Here is a 17,044-nt window from a genome sequence, read left to right on the forward strand (position 1 = left end):
CATGGATGGGGAAAGGTCAAGATGGCGCTGCTGTACCCACGGGGGCATTGCACTTACCTTGGTTTTCTCTGACTTCTCGGGGTTGGCACAATTGAACTGCCCCATGTTTGCTTCCATTAACAGCTCCTGAAATGAAGAATGAGAAGATAATACACATCATAAAGACGGAAGGGCATACAGACGTCACAGCAAAATCTCCCTGCTAAGGATGTGCCTTGTATCAGCCAGAGAGGAGAGCCCGTGCAAAGGGTCGTTCCTGCACTGGCAGACTTGGCACAAAATTCCATTTTTCATGGCTTCTGAGCAAAACAGAGACATCTAGCTGAATACAGGTGATATGAACTGACCACAAAGTATGTTTTGGATGATTTATTACTGAAATAACTTTTATTACACTGGATCATAATAACTTAATAATCAAAAAAACTTACGCCCCTGCGATGTATGATTTGTCCACTAGATGGCGCATCTATGAAAGTATTTACTGCATGGATGACCATGCACTGTAGAGGCAAACTGGGAACAGTACAAGCTGGGGGGCAGCAACCCTGAGGGTCAACACCTATTAACACTCCCGATGGGTCTCACAAATATTCCAAATATCAATATGTCGCATATTTTGGAGTCATTGTAAGTCTGTAGAAGAGAAATAATATTTCTTCAGTTTTATTATTAATTGGTTTAACTTATTTTGTTGTTTTAACTTGTTTTGTTTTTAAAAACTTTGCAAGTCCCTCAACTGTTTCCCTGCACGACCACCTTCAGCTATCTCTGCATGACCATCTACTGCTATCTCTGCACGACCATCTACTGCTATCTCTGCACGACCACCTTCTGCTATCTCTGCACGACCACCTTCTGCTATCTCTGCACGACCACCTACTGCTATCTCTGCACGACCACCTACTGCTATCTCTGCACGTCCAGACACTGCTATCTCTGCACGATCACCTTCTGCTCTCTCCACAACCATCAACTGCTATCTCTGCACGACCACCTTCTGCTATCTCTGCACGACCATCTACTGCATCCTCTGCACGACCATCTACTGCTATCTCTGCACGACCACCTACTGCTATCTCTGCACGACCACCTACTGCTATCTCTGCATGACCATCTACTGCATTCTCTGCACGACCACCTTCTGTATTCTCTGCACGACCACCTTCAGCTATCTCTGCACGACCATCTACTGCATTCTCTGCACGACCACCTTCTGCTATCTCTGCACGACCATCTACTGCTATCTCTGCAAGACCCTCTACTGCTATCTCTGCACGTCCAGACACAACTATCTCTGCACGTCCAGACACTGCTATCTCTGCACGTCCAGACACTGCTATCTCTGCACGTCCAGACACTGCTATCTCTGCACGACCATCTACTGCTATCTCTGCACGACCATCTATTGCTATCTCCGCACGACCGTCTATTGCTATCTCTGCACGTCCAGACACTGCTATCTCTGCAAGACCCTCTACTGCTATCTCTGCACGTCCAGACACTGCTATCTCTGCAAGACCCTCTACTGCTATCTCTGCACGTCCAGACACTGCTATCTCTGCACGTCCAGACACTGCTATCTCTGCACGTCCAGACACTGCTATCTCTGCACGTCCAGACACTATCTCTGCACGACCGTCTACTGCTATCTCTGCACGACCGTCTATTGCTATCTCCGCACGACCGTCTATTGCTATCTCTGCACGTCCAGACACTGCTATCTCTGCATGACCATCTACTGCTATCTCTGCACGACCATCTATTGCTATCTCTGCACGACCACCTACTGCTATCTCTGCACGACCACCTACTGCTATCTCTGCACGACCACCTACTGCTATCTCTGCACGACCACCTACTGCTATCTCTGCACGACCATCTACTGCTATCTCTGCACGACCACCTACTGCTATCTCTGCACGATCATCTACTGCATTCTCTGCACGACCATCTACTGCATTCTCTGCACGACCATCTACTGCATTCTCTGCACGACCATCTACTGCATTCTCTGCACGACCACCTTCTGCATTCTCTGCACGACCATGTACTGCATTCTCTGCACGATCATCTACTGCATTCTCTGCACGACCATCTACTGCATTCTCTGCACGACCATCTACTGCATTCTCTGCACGACCACCTACTGCTATCTCTGCACGACCATCTACTGCATTCTCTGCACGACCACCTTCTGCTATCTCTGCACGACCATCTACTGCTATCTCCGCAAGACCATCTACTGCTATCTCTGCAAGACCCTCTACTGCATTCTCTGCATGGCCAGACACTGCTATCTCTGCACGTCCAGACACTGCTATCTCTGCACGACCACCTACTGCTCTCTCTGGGCGTCCATATACTGCTATCTCTAGAAGACCCTCTACTGCTCTCTCTGGGCGTCCATCTACTGATATCCTGCCCGCCTCTCTACTGTTACCCTGCACGGTCATCTAGTGACACCCTGCATATACTTCCACTGCCACGCTGCACATTCATCTACTTCCACCCTGCATGTCCTTTTATTGCCACCCTGCACTTCCCTTTCCTGCTACCCTGCACATACTTCTACCCTGCTCCCTCTTTTTGTCTTGTGTCCTACCTCTCTTTACCTCTGTTTTGTCTCTGACCTACGCCTATACAGCTGGTCTACCTGTCCTTGCGCTGCCATCCAATCTCTCCCAGGTCAGCAGTGTCAGTGCGGGGAGCTGTGTACAGAGGACGGTGTTGTGGGTCCGGTCAGTGTTCGGAGTGATGATCCCCCTGAATAGCTGAGGTGCCTGTCCATTGTCAGACGTGGGCAGAATCGTGCTGTATGGAGGCTTTTTCTGCCGTCTATCGGTAATCGCAGTAATGGGGCTGTTCCTATTGACGAGCTGCTCTGTTGATTTAACAGCTTTTATACAGAGAACAATCGTCCTTGCAGTGTTCCCTGTCAGGACGGCGTTTATCACATATGCTGACACGTTGCAAAAGAGGAATTGACAAGACCCGGCCAAAATAATTAACAGGGAAAGTAACGCTGGCAATTCTGATGAGGGACACGGCACCTTAGTCTATGGTATTATTGGCCACGGGCAGCTTCCACCTTCAGCCGTGAGGATGACCTATCCCCATGGGAAAAACTATAGGGGGGCCAAACAGGTAGGAACACTTGGACCCTGGTGCTTGAGGGTCTCCACAATTAAATATTTTCTATTTGAGACTAGACGCTTCAAGTTATGGCTGTGAATATTCCGGCACCCCTTCAATAGATACCGCATGTAGTAGAGAAAAATTGTAAAATCCATAAAGACATCTCCGGAGTGAGGACATATCATTCTCACATTGAACATATTTTATTATTTATAACAGGGGAAGTGAGAACCTCCATTGAAGTAGGACCTCCTGCCGTGAACAGGTAATTACCACAAGGGGATCTGATGAGAACCAGCCAACAAACCTAGGATTCGTATACTCAGAGGCAGAAAAGTACAGGGGTTTCCTCTGTTCAAAGGAATTAGCTTTCTTTGTTCAAACAAATTTTCTCATACTTTCTGGAGCCAGTGGTCAGTGATGAATATTGGGATTTGCATTGATCCGATATTTATGACAGATATATTTTCGCCATCGTAGTGAAAGGACAAACATAACACAATCACTCACATCAGCGTAAGGGCGACTAAACGCCTCCAACTTATAATCGTCAGGATGCTATCCATGCCATATTTCATCTCTATAGAAAGGTAAAATAGTAATAGGAAACATGACAACAATATCACCGTCTGGGACCTCCAGGGGTGAAGATATCCTGATAGTTGGGAATCTCATAACCTTCTAAAAGACCTAGTACATCCCATGACCAGACCCCATATGAGCTCACCAAAGAGAGGCATGAGGGCGTAACCGTGATCTAATAAAAATCAGAGTTTGGGTTTTGGTCATTTGTCAGTCCTGGAAGGCACAGCTTGCTGTAGTTATGCCCGTTTCCTAAAGGAGTACCTCCGCTAAGCTCTGAGTCATTTCTGTTACCCAGGTTTAGTACTTTTTTATCTCTATTATATGTAATTGTTTATATCGTATTGTTTTGTTCCCATTTTGTATTGTCTTGTATATTTTTAAAAACACTGCCTACTTTTCCAGATGAAATCTAGAAAATGGAAACAGCACCCCTTAAGCAATACGCTTCCGGTAAAGGGTGTCCAATCGGCCTGTAAAACCTTTTGGTAGTGGCAGCTAGTAGTTCATTTTGTTATTGTGGAGTTGGCAGTTACCGTATCGGGGGTATATATTGTGACAAAGTCGCTGACAAAGTACTAAAGGGGAGATATGTAGCACTGAGGTTGTTAGTTTCAGTAATATACAGTAATATATTCAGTAAAAATCATCCAGCACACTAAGTGCTGAGAGGAGTTAATCAGCTATGTTTAGTGCTAGGATGATTGAGCAGCTGTAGAGTGGGAGGAGTCCAGAGGATAAATACCCAGCTTTCTAGAGCAGTGTGTGGCGTGAGTCTGGAGGTGAAAGTTCTGGAGCTGTGTTTTTGTGTTAAGGAAAGCTAGACCTTGTGTTGATTGTTCCTGAAGCGGACGAATTCCCGTAGCAACAAAGCCTATGCCATATGTTATGTTTTGTTTTCCTGTTAAGCCGGGAAGGCCGTATTTGTTTTGCTAACTCTGCACTGGTTTTATGCTGTACTTTTAATAAAACCAGTGGAATATTTGAAGAACCAGTGTTCCTGTGTCTACCTCTATGTGCAGCCGAGTGAGCCGATCTACCACAATATTTACACTACCGTTCAAAAGTCTGGGGTCATTTAAAAATTTCATTATTTTTGAAAGAAAAGCACATTTTTTTTCAATGAAGCTAACATTAAATGAATCAGAAATACACTCTATACATTGTTAATGTGGTAAATGACTATTCTAGCTGCAAACGTCTTGTTTTTATTGCAGTATCTACATAGGTGCATAGAGGCCCATTTCCAGCAACCACCACTCCAGTATTTTAATGGTACATTGTGTTTGCTAACTGTGTAAGTGTGACGCCTCGCTGCCGCTCGCTGGCCCTACCCTGAGAGACGGGGGTACTCGGAACCGGGCCTCCTGGTGTAAGGTGGATGCAGTCGCCCAGGGTCATCACAGTAAAAATAAGGGACAGGAGGGACGGTGGTAATCGAGTGGATGTAATGACTACGCCACCTGTGGTGCATGGTGATTTGCCACCAGCGCTGCGGTAGTCCTCTGAGGCGGGATGTCGTGGCAGCAGAAGATGGTACTACTCCCCACAGGCGGAGCAGGGCCTCAGGGCAGAGAAGACGGATCAGGGGGGTCGTAGTGGGTGGTACGGTGTGGTGTTGCGCTAAAATAAGGGACCGGCGGCAATGAATGCAGTCTTCCAAGCTTTACTCATGTTGTTAGGTGTCAGCTGCAAGGTTTCTCCTTGCTCCTCACGGCGCGCTGCGGCCACCAGGAAGTGGTTCAGCATACTCCGGGTAGTTCAGGTGCATCAATCAGGACCCCCTGCACCAGAGTGTTCCTAGACTTTCCCACTAGGTCCTCTCATGTCCGTATGTGGTGCGTGTTACAAGGCTGGGTCTCCCTCTGGCTTTACACAGAACAAGGGTATGGGTGGCAACTCCGCTCCATCCGTTACCCAGTGGGATCCTCTAAGCCTCCGGGCTTTTCTGACTAGGACATGAAGTAACAAAGCCAGATATCGGGGGCCGGTACCCCTTTTGCAGCAGAAATCTCTGACTAGGCCAGAATAGTGAGGACAGGTGGGGTATGCTGCTCCGTCTGCATCCCCTGGGATCCTTTTACCTGTGGAGCTTGTCTCCTCTGCTCCCCTCCAGGCCTTCTTAGGTAGGGACCTTGACCGGGTAGAGATAGCCGTTAACTCTAGCCCGCTCCTCGCCTCAAGCCCGGAGACCGTGTATCTCCTGTCAGCTGCAGGTTCCACCGGAAAACCACGTTCAGTGATGAAGACCACAATCAAAGGACCTTGAACCTAAGATGGCCATTGATTAAATATGATAGAATGAGTGTAACCTAAAGTGCGTCCTCCACCCTCACCCACTACATGATTCCCCCTATCTTTTGGTTCCCCCCATCTCCTCTATCCCGGCTGGGGCAGCACTATGGTGCCTTAAAGCCCCCTCAGGACAGGAGTGGTGTAGTTTTGAATGGATGGCTGAGTCCCGAGAGGTGCTCCACCCTTACCTCAGAGAGGAGATACCACACCTCGGTCTGAGGTGCAGTACCCCTGTGGCGACTGAACCCTCAGGGGCGCCACATAAGAAGGCTAATGGATGTTTAGAAAACCCTAGAAAACCCTTGCACAAGTATGTTAGCCCAGCTAAAAACGGTTTGGCTGATTTGAGAAGCTATAAAATTGACCTTCCTTTGAGCTAGTTGAGAATCTGGAGCATTACATTTGTTTGTTCTATGAAACTCTCAAAATGGCCAGAAAAAGAGAACTTTCATGTGAAACTCGACAGTCTATTCTTGTTCTTAGAAATGAAGGCTATTCCATGGGAGAAATTGCCAAGAAACTGAAGATTTCCTACAACGGTGTGTACTACTCCCTTCAAAGGAGAGCACAAACAGGCTCTAACCTGAGTAGAAAGAGAAGTGGGAGGCCCCGCTGCACAACTGAGCAACAAGACAAGTACATTAGAGTCTCTAGTTTGAGAAATCGACACCTCACAACTCCTCAACAGGCAGCTTCATTAAATAGTATACGCAAAACGCCAGCGTCAATGTCTACAGTGAAGAGGCGATTCTGGGATGCTGGCCTTCAGGGCAAAGTGGCAAAGAAAAAGCAACCTCTGAGACTGGCTAATAAAAGGAAAAGATTAATATGCACAAAAGAACACAAACATTGGACAGAGGAAGATTGGAAAAAAGTTTTATGGACAGACGAATCAAAGTTTGAGGAATTTGGATCACACAGAAGAACATTTGTAAGATGCAGAACAACTGAAAATATGCTGGAAGAGTGCCTGACGCCATCTGTCAAGCATGGTGGAGGTAACATGATGGTCTTGGGTTGCTTTGGTGCTGGTAACATGGGAGATTTGTACAAGGTAAATGGGATTTTGAATAAGGAAGGCTATCACTCCATTTTGCAACGCCATGCCATACCCTGAGGACACTGCTTGATTGGAGCCAATTTCATCCTACAACAGGATAATGACCCAAAGCACACCTCCAAATTATGCATGAACTATTTAGGGAAGAAGCAGGCAGCTGGTATTCTATCTGTAATGGAGTGGCCAGCGCAGTCACCAGATCTCAACCCCATTGAGCTGTTGTGGGAGCAGCTTGACCGTATGGTACCAAAAAAGTGCCCATCAAGCCAATCCAACTTGTGGAGGGGCTTCAGGAAGCATGGGGGGAAATTTCTCAAGATTACCTCAGCAAAGTAACAGCTAGAATGCCAAAGGTCTGCAATGCTGGAATAGCTGCAAAGGAGCACTCTGTGACGAAAGCAAAGTTTGAAGGAGAAAATTATTCTTTCTAATAAAAATCATTATTTCTAACCATGTCAATGTCTGGAATATATTTTCAATTCATTTTGCAACTCATTTGATAAATAAAAGTATGAGTTTTCATGGAAAACACAAAATTGTCTGGGTGACCCCAAACTTTTGAACGGTAGTGTATATATATTTCATGTGTTGAAATCAGAGGAGTATATACTATATGCTCACTGTGAGTTTCCTAATAACCGGCCTTATTAGTGGAAGCAGCTGCAGCCTCATCCATCACTCATCAGTCAATTGCGTAATTGTCCTGATAATTGGAGGAGTTGCGTCCCCTGACAAATTGGTGGCAGTGGAGGGATCTGCGTGATCTCTCCAGTGTTATTGCTGACACTGCAAATTTCTCATGAATGTACTTTGGGGAAAATTTAGCAAAGTATCACTCCGGTGATAAATGTAATCTTTTGTCCCCATTTTAGTGATTATTGTGTATGAAGTGCTGGCACTGATTCACGTTCCCATTGCCGCTTTCTCCTGGTCTCAGCGCCATTCCGGTCCTCATCGGCACCACATGATCTATCCTGCATTGTGTCCTCACCCGCCTGGAGGGAGTAGATTATTTACATGTAACCCACCTCTGCTTTCTTACGGTTTCTCAGTTTCTTCCCTTGAAGAACGTCTTGGTCTTTGGGACTTTTGTACGTGGTGTTGGGAACCTGTGTGCAGAGATGGCGGACATTTATAGCAAATACTGAGACAACTACTGATATCATTATGCGGACAGGAGACCCTTCCCGTGTGTGAATATTCCCCGCGGCTCGGCCATCACCACTTACATTCCTTATAATAATAAGGATGCTCATGTCTGCACCTCTTGTCCCCCCACCCCATCCTCCTTTCCCCCCATCCTCCTGTCCTTCTTTGCCCCGTCCTCCATTCCCCCCGTCCTCCTTCCCTCCCGTCCTACTTTGCCCCATCCTCCTTTCCTCTGTCCTCCTTTCCCGTCCTCCTTTGCCCCATCCTCCTTTCCCTGATCCTCCCATCCTCCTTTCCTCCCATTCTGCTGTCTTCCTTTGCCCCATCCTCCTTTCCCCCTGTCTTCCTTTCCTCCCGTCCTCCCATCCTCCTTTCCTTCCATCCTCCTTTCCTCTGGTTCTGCTGTCCTCCTTTGCCCCCGTCCTCCTTTGCCCCCGTCCTCCTTTCCCTCCGTCCTTCTGTTCTCCTGTCCATCTTCTTCATGAATAATGCTCAAAGTAACACAACCCCATTCTGACCGGTCAGGACCCTCAGGGTCAACATGAGGCCAGAACGGGGATTTATACAGGTCCATGATTCCTCATCATTTACAGATGCAGACACTTTCTATTGTAATACACACCTCAGCTGCTGCAGAACCCCATTATACCCACCCCAGCTGCTGCAGAACCTCACATTACACACAACTTCTGAGGTGTGTATTATGAGGTTGTTCAGCAGCTGAGGTGTATTCTGATGTACTGCAGCGGAGGTGTATTATGAGGTTCTGCGGCAGCTGAGGTGTATTATGAGGTTCTGCAGCAGCTGAGGTGTATTCTGATGTACTGCAGCGGAGGTGTATTATGAGGTTCTGCGGTAGCTGATGTATATTATGAGGTTCTGCAGCAGCTGAGGTGTATTCTGTAGTTCTGCAGCAGCTAAGGTGTATTATGAGGTTCTGCAGCAGCTGAGGTGTATTCTGTAGTTCTGCAGCAGCTGAGGTGTATTATGAGGTTCTGCAGCAGCTGAGGTGTATTATGGAGGTTCTGCAGCAGCTGAGGTGTATTATGAGGTTCTGCAGCAGCTGAGGTGTATTATGAGGTTCTGCAGCAGCTGAGGTGTATTATGGAGGTTCTGCAGCAGCTGAGGTGTATTATGGAGGTTCTGCAGCAGATGAGATGTATTATGAGGTTCTGCAGCAGCTGAGGTATATTATGAGGTTCTGCAGCAGCTGAGGTGTATTATGAGGTTCTGCAGCAGCTGAGGTGTATTATGAGGTTCTGCAGCAGCTGAGGTGATATTCTATCACTAAAACAGAACCTAAGAATGAAGGCTCAGCAGAACTCAGTGACTGTGGCGCCCCCTAACTGTTTATCCGTGCAAGCTTTGATGAGCATGCAGCGCTAAACCAGAGCGATCTCTTCAGTCCCTGGATTATGGGGACGTTGGACCCAACCAGGAGGAGATGGCAAATGATATCAGACGCCATCACTTTATCAGCCTTTAAAAGGATTATACAAGATTAGAAATAAAACAAGAACAGCGCTATCCCTGCCTACAGGTTGTGCGTGGCATTGCAGTGCAGTCCCTGACTGTGGGGTTAATAGACACAGTGGTAGACAGGTTCTGGGACACAAATCTGAATACACAACTGCAGCTGCTGAAGAACCTCGCTGTTCTATAAAGCAGGAGCAGCGAGTGTCAGTCCCATCTTCTGCCCCGCACTGTATAACGCCCCCTACTGGGCGACCACTGACTGGCTGGTGAGGCTTTTGGACGGGTATTTTCTGTGGCAGCGGCAGAGTTCTGGGCTTCGGCTTTGTTATACTGAACTCCTTCACTTCCGTCACTTTAGAGCCTTTTATTATATCCGGACCGTCCGCCATCTTACTATCAATGGAATCTATTAAGTTCAGCACTTCAGGTTGCCACCTAGTGGAGAAAAAAACGTGCACTCATCGCAGTGTATAACAGAGTGAGACGATCAGCAATGAATACAGTTTAGGAAAACCCCTGTGCCCTGGCTGCAGGTTGTCAAAAAAATACTCACCCTCCCCAGGTCCAGAGCTGAGTCTCCGCTGCAACTCCCAATGTATGTTATTGTCTGCAGCACTGATGTCAGATCGACAGCGCTGCAGACAATCACTGCTCATGCTGTTATGTCTGGCAGACACGCTGAACTCAAAGATGTGACGTCAGGGCTTCAGGCAATAACAGAAAACAGAAGTAGAGGCGGAGAATCAGTGCTGGACCAGGGGATGGTGAGTAAGGCCCAAATACTTTTTTTTTATTATTATTATTATATATAAATTCTTTCACAGATTTTTCAGTATTTTTTTCACCCATCGAAAGCAATGAGAAAGTGCAAAAAAAATTGCAGCGTTTATTGCGATTTTTGTAGAAAGAAACTAACTTTATTAAACATGTCCTGTAGACAAATCACATGTAATCCGCTCGAAAAAAGCAGCTAAAAAAAGCATAAAAAAACACAAAAATACACTAAAATCTGCAGCATTTTTAATGCCAAGAGAGCAGGTTTAGCTGAAGACAAAGACACTGCGTGTGAACATAGCTTTACAGCGATCACTATTAGATGAAAATAACATTAACTTTATTTCAGAGACAGGTTTAACTTTCTACACAGTAATATAAAAAAATAGAAAAAAATACTGTATATATTTATTTTATTATTTATTTTTAGATTTTTTGTGCCCTTTTTATATATTTTTTTAACGTGGTAATTCTATAGCCCATGCGCCTAGGTTATACACGCCAAGCTCTGGCCCGCAGGGCGGTTTTATTTGGTCCGCAACACCAGAACCACAACCCATATGTAGGCCCATTATTCTGTATGGAGGACTATGTGGGGCCATTATACTGTATGGAGGACTATGTGGGGCCATTATACTGTATGGAGGACTATGTGGGGCCATTATCCTGTATGGAGGACTATGTGGGGCCATTATACTGTATGGAGGACTATGTGGGGCCATTATACTGTATGGAGGACTATGTGGGGCCATTATTCTGTATGGAGGACTATGTGGGCCCATTATTCTGTATAGAGGACTATGTGGGCCCATTATACTGTATATAGGACTATGTGGGCCCATTATACTGTATGAAGGACTATGTGGGCCCATTATTCTGTATGGAGGACTATGTGGGCCCATTATACTGTATGGAGGACTATGTGGGCCCATTATTCAGTATGGAGGACTATGTGGGCCCATTATACTGTATGGAGGACTATGTGGGGCCATTATACTGTATGGAGGACTATGTGGGGCCATTATACTGTATGGAGGACTATGTGGGGCCATTATACTGTATGGAGGACTATGTGGGCCCATTATTCTGTATGGAGGACTATGTGGGCCCATTATTCTGTATGGAGGACTATGTGGGCCCATTATTCTGTATGGAGGACTATGTGGGGCCATTATACTGTATGGAGGACTATGTGGGGCCATTATACTGTATGGAGGACTATGTGGGGCCATTATTCTGTATGGAGGACTATGTGGGCCCATTATACTGTATGGAGGACTATGTGGGCCCATTATACTGTATGGAGGACTATGTGGGGCCATTATACTGTATGGAGGACTATGTAGGGCCATTATACTGTATAGAGGACTATGTAGGGCCATTATACTGTATGGAGGACTATGTGGGGCCATTATACTGTATGGAGGACTATGTGGGCCCATTATTCAGTATGGAGGACTATGTGGGCCCATTATTCTGTATGGAGGACTATGTGGGGCCATTATACTGTATGGAGGACTATGTGGGGCCATTATACTGTATGGAGGACTATGTGGGGCCATTATACTGTATGGAGGACTATGTGGGGCCATTATTCTGTATGGAGGACTATGTGGGGCCATTATTCTGTATGGAGGACTATGTAGGGCCATTATACTGTATGGAGGACTATGTGGGCCCATTATACTGTATGGAGGACTATGTGGGCCCATTATACTGTATGGAGGACTATGTGGGCCCATTATTCTGTATGGAGGACTATGTGGGCCCATTATACTGTATGGAGGACTATGTGGGCCCATTATACTGTATGGAGGACTATGTGGGGCCATTATACTGTATGGAGGACTATGTGGGCCCATTATACTGTATGGAGCACTATGTGGGCCCATTATACTGTATGGAGGACTATGTGGGCCCATTATACTGTATGGATGACTATGTGGGGCCATTATTCTGTATGGAGGACTATGTGGGCCCATTATACTGTATGGAGGACTATGTGGGGCCATTATACTGTATGGAGGACTATGTGGGGCCATTATTATGTATGCAGCACTATGTGGGGCCCATTATTCTGTATGGAGGACTATGTGGAGTCATTATTCTGTATGGAGGACTATGTGGGGCCATTATTATGTATGGATGACTATGTGGGGCCATTATTATGTATGGAGAACTATGTGGGGTCCATTATACTGTAAGTATGACTATGTGGGGCCATTATTCTGTATGGAGGACTATGTGGGGCCATTATACTGTATGGAGGACTATGTGGGGCCATTATACTGTATGGAGGACTATGTGGGGCCATTATACTGTATGGAGGACTATGTGGGGCCATTATACTGTATGGAGGACTATGTGGGCCCATTATTCTGTATGGAGGACTATGTGGGGCCCATAATACTGTATGGAGGACTATGTGGGGCCATTATACTGTATGGAGGACTATGTGGGGCGATTATTCTGTATGGAGGTCTATGTGGGGCCCATTATACTGTATGGAGGACTATGTGGGCCCATTATACTATATGGAGGACTATGTGGGGCCATTATTCTGTATGCAGCACTATGTGGGGCCCATTATTTTGTATGGAGGAATTTGTGGGGTCATTATTCTGTATGGAGGACTATGTGGGGCCATTATTCTGTATGGAGGACTATGTGGGGCCATTATTCTGTATGGAGGACTATGTGGGGCCATTATTCTGTATGGAGGACTATGTGGGGCCATTATACTGTATAGAGGACTATGTAGGGAAATTATACTGTATGGAGGACTATGTGGGGCCATTATACTGTATGGAGGACTATGTGGGCCCATTATTCAGTATGGAGGACTATGTGGGCCCATTATTCTGTATGGAGGACTATGTGGGGCCATTATACTGTATGGAGGACTATGTGGGGCCATTATACTGTATGGAGGACTATGTGGGGCCATTATTCTGTATGGAGGACTATGTGGGGCCATTATACTGTATGGAGGACTATGTGGGGCCATTATACTGTATGGACGACTATGTGGGGCCATTACTCTGTATGGAGGGCTATGTGGGGCCATTATTCTGTATGGAGGACTATGTGGGTCCCATTATTCTGTATAGAGGACTATGTGGGGCCCATTATACTGTATGGAGGTCTATGTGGGGCCCATTATACTGTATGGAGGACTATGTGGGGCCATTATTCTGTATGCAGCACTATGTGGGGCCCATTATTCTGTATGGAGGACTATGTGGGGCCATTATTCTGTATGCAGCACTATGTGGGGCCCATTATTTTGTATGGAGGACTATGTGGGCCCATTATACTGTATGGAGGACTATGTGGGCCCATTATACTGTATGGAGGACTATGTGGGGCCATTATACTGTATGGAGGACTATGTGGGGCCATTATTCTGTATGCAGCACTATGTGGGGCCCATTATTTTGTATGGAGGACTATGTGGGCCCATTATACTGTATGGAGGACTATGTGGGCCCATTATACTGTATGGAGGACTATGTGGGGCCATTATTCTGTATGCAGCACTATGTGGGGCCCATTATTCTGTATGGAGGACTATGTGGAGTCATTATTCTGTTTGGAGGACTATGTAGGGCCATTATTATGTATGGATGACTATGTGGGGCCATTATTATGTATGGAGAACTATGTGGGGTCCATTATACTGTATGGAGGACTATGTGGGGCCATTATACTGTATGGATGACTATGTGGGGCCATTATACTGTATGGATGACTATGTGGGGCCATTATACTGTATGGAGGACTATGTGGGGCCATTATACTGTATGGAGGACTATGTGGGGCCATTATACTGTATGGAGGACTATGTGGGGCCATTATACTGTATGGAGGACTATGTGGGCCCATTATACTGTATGGAGGACTATGTGGGCCCATTATTCTGTATGGAGGACTATGTGGGGCCCATAATACTGTATGGAGGACTATGTGGGGCCCATTATACTGTATGGAGGACTATGTGGGCCCATTATACTGTATGGAGGACTATGTGGGCCCATTATACTGTATGGAGGACTATGTGGGGCCATTATTCTGTATGCAGCACTATGTGGGGCCCATTATTTTGTATGGAGGACTATGTGGGCCCATTATACTGTATGGAGGACTATGTGGGCCCATTATACTGTATGGAGGACTATGTGGGGCCATTATTCTGTATGCAGCACTATGTGGGGCCCATTATTCTGTATGGAGGACTATGTGGAGTCATTATTCTGTATGGAGGACTATGTGGGGCCATTATTATGTATGGATGACTATGTGGGGCCATTATTATGTATGGAGAACTATGTGGGGTCCATTATACTGTATGGAGGTCTATGTGGGGCCCATTATACTGTATGGAGGACTATGTGGGGCCATTATTCTGTATGCAGCACTATGTGGGGCCCATTATTCTGTATGGAGGACTATGTGGAGTCATTATTCTGTATGGAGGACTATGTGGGGCCATTATTATGTATGGATGACTATGTGGGGCCATTATTATGTATGGAGAACTATGTGGGGTCCATTATACTGTATGGAGGTCTATGTGGGGCCCATTATACTGTATGGAGGTCTATGTGGGGCCCATTATACTGTATGGAGCACTATGTGGGGCCCATTATTTTGTATAGAGGAATTTGTGGGGTCATTATTCTGTATGGAGGACTATGTGGGGCCATTATTCTGTATGGAGGACTATGTGGGGCCATTATTCTGTATGGAGGACTATGTGGGGCCATTATTCTGTATGGAGGACTATGTGGGGCCCATTATACTGTATGGAGGACTATGTGGGCCCATTATTATGTATGCAGCACTATGTGGGGCCATTATACTGTATGGAGGACTATGTGGGGCCATTATACTGTATGGAGGACTATGTGGGGCCATTATACTGTATGGAGGACTATGTGGGGCCATTATACTGTATGGAGGACTATGTGGGGCCATTATACTGTATGGAGGACTATGTGGGGCCATTATTCTGTATGGAGGACCATGTGGGGCCATTATACTGTATAGAAGACTATGTGGGACCATTATACTGTATGGAGGACTATGTGGGGCCCATTATTCTGTAAGGAGGACTATGTGGGGCCCATAATACTGTATGGAGGACTATGTGGGGCCATTATACTGTATGGAGGACTATGTGGGGCCATTATACTGTATGGAGGACTATGTGGGGCCATTATTCTGTATGGAGGACTATGTGGGGCCCATTATTCTGTATGGAGGACTATGTGGGGCCCATTATACTGTATGGAGGTCTATGTGGGGCCCATTATACTGTATGGAGGACTATGTGGGGCCCTTTATTCTGTATGGAGGACTATATGGGGCCCTTTATTCTGTATGGATGACTATATGGGGCCATTATTCTGTATGGAGGACTATGTGGGGCCATTATTCTGTATGGAGGACTATGTGGGGCCATTATTATGTATGGATGACTATGTGGGGCCATTATTATGTATGGAGGACTATGTGGGGTCCATTATACTGTATGGAGGACTATGTGGGGCCATTATACTGTATGGATGACTATGTGGGGCCATTATTCTGTATGGAGGACTATGTGGGGCCATTATACTGTATGGAGGACTATGTGGGGCCATTATACTGTATGGAGGACTATGTGGGGCCATTATACTGTATGGAGGACTATGTGGGGCCCATTATTCTGTATGGAGGACTATGTGGCGCCATTATTCTGAATAGAGGACTATGTGGGGCCATCATGCTGAATAGAGGACTATGTGTGGCCATTATACTGTATGGAGGACTATGTGGGGCCCATTTTTCTGTATGGAGGACTATGTGGGGCCATTATTCTGTATGGAGGATTATGTGGGGCCCATTATTCTGTATGGAGGACTATGTAGAGCAATTATTCTGTATGGAGGACTATGTGGGGCCCATTATACTGTATGGAGGACTATGTGGGGCCCATTATTCTGTATGGAGGACTGTGTGAGGACAATTAGACTGTATGAAGGATTATGTGGGGCCCATTATTCTGTATGAAGGACTATGTGGAGCCCATTATTCTGTATGAAGGACTATGTGAGGCCCATTATTCTGTATGGAGGACTATGTGGGGCCCATTATACTGTATGAAGGACTATGTGGGGCCCATTATACTGTATGGAGGACTATGTGGAGGCCATTATTCTGTATGGAGGACTATGTGAGGACAATTAGACTGTATGAAGGATTATGTGGGGCCCATTATTCTGTATGAAGGACTATGTGAGGCCCATTATTCTGTATGAAGGACTATGTGAGGCCCATTATTCTGTATGGAGGACTATGTGAGGCCCATTATTCTGTATGGAGGACTATGTGGGGCCCATTATACTGTATACTGGTTGGCCCGTGACTTTGTGCAAGTTTTTCATTTTGGCCCTTTGTGTGCTTCAGTTTGACATCCCTGTCCTAGGTAGTAGGAGGATTGAGGACTGAGAGCCTATATTAGGTCCCCACAATCGTCAGATCCCTCTATGCCGGCTCTTCCCAGCGCTGCTAGAGGTGATTGACAGG

The 17,044-nt window shown here is 46.2% G+C and overlaps 1 pseudogene; it reads right to left on the bottom strand.

Moving 5' to 3' along the window:
• LOC141162603 (cilia- and flagella-associated protein 99-like) overlaps positions 1-17,044 on the bottom strand; it is an 84,457-nt pseudogene that overhangs the window by 27,187 nt on the left and 40,226 nt on the right.

This window comes from Phyllobates terribilis, unplaced genomic scaffold, assembly GCF_046119375.1.
Source record: "Phyllobates terribilis strain yellow unplaced genomic scaffold, ASM4611937v1 Scaffold_1__5_contigs__length_1240528914, whole genome shotgun sequence".
In the NCBI taxonomy this organism is placed as follows: Eukaryota; Metazoa; Chordata; class Amphibia; order Anura; family Dendrobatidae; genus Phyllobates; species Phyllobates terribilis.